General features: G+C 43.5%; 1 long non-coding RNA gene across 1 annotated transcript; it reads right to left on the bottom strand.

Moving 5' to 3' along the window:
• Positions 1–1205: 1205 nt before the first annotated feature.
• LOC136354635 (uncharacterized) lies at positions 1206–3480 on the bottom strand. The gene is made up of 3 exons (XR_010738193.1): positions 3031–3480; positions 2613–2693; positions 1206–1477 (listed from the first exon to the last, which is right to left on the bottom strand). It is a non-coding gene; the product is annotated as an uncharacterized lncRNA (long non-coding RNA).
• Between the last annotated feature and the right edge of the window lie 2583 nt (positions 3481–6063).

Raw genomic sequence — 6063 nt, 5'->3', positions numbered from 1 at the left:
GAGGGAGAGGAGCTCTATTTATAGGCCTAGAGGTGCCTTGGGAATGTGGAGATGCTTAAGCATCCAAAGAGCATCTCTTCTCTCCTCTTGACAAGTGTCCATGATGGTTTCTTCAGGTATAACGCTTACAACCGTCATTGGGATGCCATCAGTAGCCTACACGAGGAAGGCCATGATCAAAGGCGCCAGTGGTGGTTCGGTCGAACCCTGGGCCCCACCTCCTGGCCTCTCCTTTGGCAGGGACACTGACTGGTGGGCCCTGATGGCGGTTATGACAGTTATGACCCATTCCATGTCGGTTTCACCTTACTTGTGGGCCCACCAATCCGTGTGCTTGCGTCTGATTTGCCGAAGGAGTGTTTCCTTGCATGCTGGGTGTATTTTCTCTTTAAAACACCTGCATACACATATTTCACCAACACTAGTGGAATTGATTAGTAATAATCCCTACCACTAAGTTGGATACCACATTTTATTTCATTATATGCAGGTATTGATGGTCGAATATTATGATTTAAGGACCGTCAACATCATTAACACCGTCATAGGAGGAGATGACCTCGGCGACCCTTGCCACTATGGGTGGCGGTGGCTCCCTCAGGTGGGCGTGATGAAGCGCTCCCCCAACTGTCGATCAGCATGGAGGTGGCACCGTTGCTCTAGGTGTCCTCCCGGCCCCCTGTCCCTCCTTGTCTTCCTCCCCCGTTGCCACTGGAGGAGGAGCACGGCTTCAGGATGGGGATGGTGACAACTAGGTGGCCGGGGGCCGCCACGGCGACAGGAAATGGAGACAGGGAGCGTGACAGGGAGAGCGAGGATGAAGGGGACGCGCCACCATCGTTGTCCATGGCCACAGATTTAGCTCTTGTGCCGTCGCCAGCACGAGGGAGGAGGGAGGAGTGTGAGGGGACGAGGGCATTTTGGTTGATTGTTGTGGACTTCGTTGCGTCCGGCAGTGAGGGGACTACAACGGAGACAGCGGAGCAACAACTGAGTGAGAGAGGGGCATAAAATAGAAAATCGATGTTTCATTCACCTGAATATCCCGCGTGGTTTATTATTTTTTATTGTTCTTATTGTGCCATGTCATCATCACGTCACCTAAAGCTGTCTTTAATACTGATGAACCCTGAGTTCCACTAGAGATACTCAAGGCTGTTGTTTGGCCATATTTTTCGGTGAGTTGAAATAACTACAATTTAGGAGAAACATTGACGATCCGACTATGTCACGCCCGGAAATTCACTAGTAATTTCCGAACTTATTTGTGCATAAAACCCTCATCCAGGAATCAGGCGAGGTACACAAACTGACAATTTAATATACAAATCCATCATAATAATAACGTTATATACTTATAAAAAAAAGAAAATGGCAGTAGAATTAACGGTCTAGCGATGGCTTCGGCTCCACTCCCACAGGCAGCTCAACTGGGGTATAAGCCAAACGTCTTCTCCTTCTGGATCCTTTTCTTCAACTGAGGTTGATTGATTATTGCAAGGTGAGCATATGACATACTCAACAAGCCACATAACAAATATGCAAGTGTAAAAGGATACCAAAGGATGGCATAATATAGGCTCATTTGCAAAAGTAGTATTTAGCAAACATTTAAGAGTAGTAAAACAGTAGAGTAATTTAATCATTAATTTTAATCAACACTGAACAACACGCCCATGCTGCTCAGGCCCAACCATTCTGAACAACCATACCCGGCTGTAAAGATCTAACTGCAAACCAGGAGCTAAACAAATTATTACCAGTTATAGCATCAATAATTATTGTGAGAGGTGTGAGACTAATCACGAAAAACATTCCTCAACCCGCCCATGACCGCGGGCACGGCTATTCGAATAGTTTTACTCTGGCCAGAGGTGTACCACTGTACCCACAAGACACAGCCTCAACATCATGTCTACCATGCGTCGCGATACTGGAAAGTACCCGAATAGAGGCTGTGACAATATCCTCTGCACAACACAACTCACCACAGTGTACCATTCCTGGATCATAATCACCCCCTCTATAAATATAACCAGAGACATGGACTCCCCAGCGACTCCCACGGACTTCTCGCCACTTCTTAGTCTGGTGCCCCGCAATGAATCATGCTATACAAAAGGTAAAGCCGTTGCCCACACTGGCTTGTGGTTGGTACGGTTAATGTCTCACAACAGTAGCTCACGAACCGGTCCTTAATTGTCATGTGCACGACCTTCAAAACCATGTGCTCACAACCCACTATTGTCAAGTTTTAATTATCAATTAATTATCATAGCACGATTAACCATCGTGAGCTACCATTAAATATAATCGTAAATAATAATGTAGTATGATTCATCCCATTAAAAAGCTAATGTTTCTAAGCATGGCTAAACAATTATATATATATAGCTTTTAGCTGAACCAAACCAATATATAAGGTTCAAGCTAATCAATTTGTTACCTAAGGTATCCAGGAATAGGGTATTCAATGCAAATTGGCCATATCAAAGGAATAGGTTCACACCACCCGGTGACATTCTAAAATAAATGCACAGTTGAATAAATAGAGAATTTAAATATAGGATCCACATGCTCAAAGGATTGTGTCTAGGATCTGTGTGACTTGCCTTGCAATAATCGGTCTTCAATTAATCTTCTTGAACACTTCCGACGCACTCACGAACCTTCGCAACGACGGAAACTTCAAGCTAACACGCAAAACAAATAAAAAGACTAATAAAAACCAAATAAACAGTACATAAAAGTAAACAAACATGTAGATCATGATTTTAGATGAATTTAGAGACTTGAACCACTTAATTCTGACTTCATATGAATTAGTTATGAATTTTTCAAGATTAAACTGATGTTAGCCTTATACAGAAAATGATTCACGATTTATTTCGGAAAAGAAAAGGGCTTTATGACATCATCAATGACATCATCACCGGCGGGAGGCTCGGGTTCCAACGATTGCCGGCGACCTAGGGCACGACGGCGCAAACCGAAGGCACCGGAAGAAAGAGCACGACGAGAAGAACTCACTGAGGGGCGGCACGACGACGAACGACGACGGGAGACGACCGGCGACGAACTCCGAAGGACGGCGAGGTACTGGTCCACAGCGGCGACGACTTTCCGGCGACGAACGGCAGAAACAGAGGGGTGGACGGGCTTCTTCTCTTCTCTGCGAATCCAACGGCAGCTGTGGTGACCGAAGGCGACGATGGACGACGACGAGCGACGCGGCTGGAGATCAAAACACAGTGGCAACTGGTTCACGGCGACGGGCAACCTCCGATGGAACTCGGCACAAAAGAACCGGCGGCCGTTGTAGAACTCGACTTTGCGGAGCCGATGGTTGTGGCGGTGCAGGAGGACGTCAGCTGAGGCGGCGGCTAAGGGCGGCTGAAGCGGCGGCTGACGCTTGGAGAGAGAAGGCGGCTGCGGGGAGAGACGGCTAGGGCACGGGAGCTCAAGCTAGAGGTTGGAAACGAAAGAGGAGGTCTTGGGGGTTCTATTTATAGCCAAAGTTGGAGGAGATCGGCTCGAACCCGAGAGGATTTAGCGACGGATTGGTTAAGGTTCGCCGGTTTGGGGATAAGGTTTATCCGTCTGATTTGAACTCGAATCAAAGGGATAAAATCCGATTCCTTAGGGGAAAAGGAAGATAAGGATAAGAAAAATATTTCCCCTCAACTAATTCTGGAAAGGATCAAAAGGAGAGGCCGAATTTGGAGGAGAAAACGGCGCCGGATCGGGAAGAATAGGGGCTCTGGACGGCTGGCTGGAGGTTGAAGATGCCACTGTAGCGAAAGGGACGAAAAATAGACTTCTGGCTGGGCTTCTTCTTGTTGGCCGGATTGAAGGAAGGATAGAAACTGGACTTCGGGAAGGAGAGGGAGAGGGGCTGCAGGCCGAGAGAGAGAGAGAGAGATTGGGTGGAGCAAGAGAGAGGACTTTTCCTAATTCGGCCTGAAAAGGAAAAGGGGACTTTAATTACTTTTCCAATTAAATTAATCACCAAAATGATCTTTGAATTGTTAAAAATACTTCCAATGCTCAATTAATTTCAAGAAAAATCCTGAAATTAATTGGATACTCAAAGTATTTAACAAGATTATAATCAGACCATTTAATGATTAATTTATTATTTAAATAATTACTGAACTGCTCTTTGTATTATTCAAATTAAGAATTGAGCTCCGAAAAATCCGAGAAAATTTCAGAGAGTATACTTAACCATGGAGAATTTAATAAAAATTAAATCCAGCCATGCTTTATATTTAGAAAATTTTATTTCCCACATTTAACTTCACTTTGTAAATTAATGAACATTTAATATAAATTCTAATAATAATTTATTAAATAATTTATAAATCCTAAAACAAAAATCAGGATGTGACAGACTACAACCATACTAGACGTTGCGTTGCGCCTTAGCGATCTATACACCTCTTTGTGGGTTGTTGATCTTGCCCGTGCAAATCAACCCTATTCCTGCAAGCAAATCGAAGAAACAAGCAAGAACAAGATAAAAACAGTCTGATATTGCAAATAGGAATTGAATACAAATGATAAGTTGGGGTCCTGAAGAACAAGCAGACAGACGGTCTAGCCGACACATGCGCTGCAAGCAAGTAGCAATGGCTAAACTTTATTCTAACATAACCCAAGAAACCCTGAAGGGGTACCTAGCTATTTAAGGTGGGAGGACCCTAGGGTAGTGCTCCACCTGGTTGGGGCACACCCCACATGGGCCCCACATGGGCCGGGGTCCCAAACGAAGTTACAAGCACATAGGCCAATTACAGGTGTCGCAGCACCTTGTTTTTTCAACTGCTGTTGACTGAGATGGAATTTGTCAATGAGGCTAGATCCATTGGAATGTTGACTCCAAGAGCTTTCCATCAAGTACTCACGGGCCGAAAACGGAGGTCGTATGCAGATTCGGCGACCGTTTGAAGTCAGTAGTGTCGCAGGTGGCCGAATCGGATTTCAGCACTTGGATGACTTGATCTTGATGTCTTCTTGTTGTTCCATGATGTAAGCAATGGTTATATCCATAGTAGCCATGGTCACATCATCCTCCCCTTCTTCATAAAAAACCGTCCTCGGTTTTTCCATATGGTTCTTGTCGCGTAGTCCATTTAGAACAACCTGTTTCTTTCAATCAAAACAAGACAAACTCGAGATAATATGATTAGCAATAACAGGTCTCTCTAGCTTGCATGTTTTATCCACATCTACAGGAGGTTCTAAATCCAAACATATATAAATTCTATGCACCAAGTATATTCGTCTATAATTATATTGGCCAAAGATATGAAAAATAGCATTGGTTGGATATGGCAAATAATTTCTTCTTCAAATTATCGAGCTCACAAAAATCATCAAATTAAACATAGCCCAAAGTATTTAAAGAAGTTATTAATTTACGTTCCTCAACTTCATTAGCAATGTGAACAACATGCTTAAAATCAGCACACAAAGAAACACTAGAAATACCATGTTCATTCACTAGTTGTGGTATGGATATAAGTGAAGCATTATCACACAACTCTTCTTTATCACAAGGAACAGCAAGTAAATCAACTTGTGACAAAGGCATCTCATCAATTGGTTCCACTAATGGTTGATCTACGATAGGATGAGAAGTGGACATGTGTAGCTCAGCTTAAGAATACTCACCTTCATTTATTTCAGCACCATTTAGATTACCTGTGATTTGCTCTTTTGATGATGGAGGTGCATCGAATTTGAATGTGAACAATGGGAATGGCGGCTCATTCAAGTCTCTCTCCTCCTTTTCGCGATTATGCACTTCCTGCAAAATATTAGTAATAGGAGGCACGTGCACAACTTGTTGCTTATTCACATCCTCAATTTGTTTTTCGGCATTGCAAGCAAGTTGTAACAATTGAGAAAGAGATGTATATCTTTGACAATCAAGCATGTCCTGAATTTCTTTGTTAAGCCCATGTAAAAACCTCAATTCTGTAGCTTCTTCACATTCATCTAAACCACAACGTAATAAACAAGTATGCATATCATGATAGTATGAAGTAACAGTTCTGT

The sequence above is a fragment of the Oryza sativa genome, chromosome 12, assembly GCF_034140825.1.
Source record: "Oryza sativa Japonica Group chromosome 12, ASM3414082v1".
NCBI lineage: Eukaryota > Viridiplantae > Streptophyta > Magnoliopsida > Poales > Poaceae > Oryza > Oryza sativa.
This window is presented reverse-complemented; position numbering and strand designations above follow the sequence as displayed.